Source organism: Physeter macrocephalus, chromosome 9 (genome assembly GCF_002837175.3).
Source record: "Physeter macrocephalus isolate SW-GA chromosome 9, ASM283717v5, whole genome shotgun sequence".
Taxonomy (NCBI): Eukaryota; Metazoa; Chordata; class Mammalia; order Artiodactyla; family Physeteridae; genus Physeter; species Physeter macrocephalus.
The window spans coordinates 54,481,751-54,482,374 of record NC_041222.1 but is presented as its reverse complement, the minus strand read 5'-3'; positions in this window follow the sequence as shown (position 1 = coordinate 54,482,374).

The following is a 624-nucleotide window of genomic DNA, read 5'->3' as shown; positions in this document are numbered from 1 at the left end:
GGGTATATACAGCTCCGAAAAGGACCAAACATTGTCGGCCCACATGGACTACTCCAACCCTTCGCTGACGCAATTAAGCTATTCACCAAAGAACCCCTACGTCCAGCCACATCCTCCACCACCATATTCATCATCGCACCTATACTAGCCCTAACCCTAGCCCTCACGATATGAAGCCCCCTACCCATACCATATCCCCTTATCAATATACACCTAGGAATCCTATTTATACTAGCAATATCCAGCCTAACTGTTTATTCCATCCTATGGTCCGGCTGAGCCTCCAACTCAAAATATGCACTAATCGGAGCCCTCCGAGCGGTAGCACAAACAATCTCATACGAAGTAACACTAGCCATTATCCTCCTATCAGTTTTATTAATAAGCAGCTCCTTCACCCTATCAGCACTAGCCACAACCCAAGAACAACTCTGATTACTCTTCCCCCTATGACCACTAACCATAATATGATTTATCTCTACCCTTGCAGAAACTAACCGAGCCCCCTTTGACCTCACAGAAGGAGAATCAGAGCTGGTCTCTGGCTTCAACGTAGAATATGCAGCAGGCCCCTTTGCCCTCTTCTTCCTAGCAGAATATGCCAACATCATCATAATAAATATA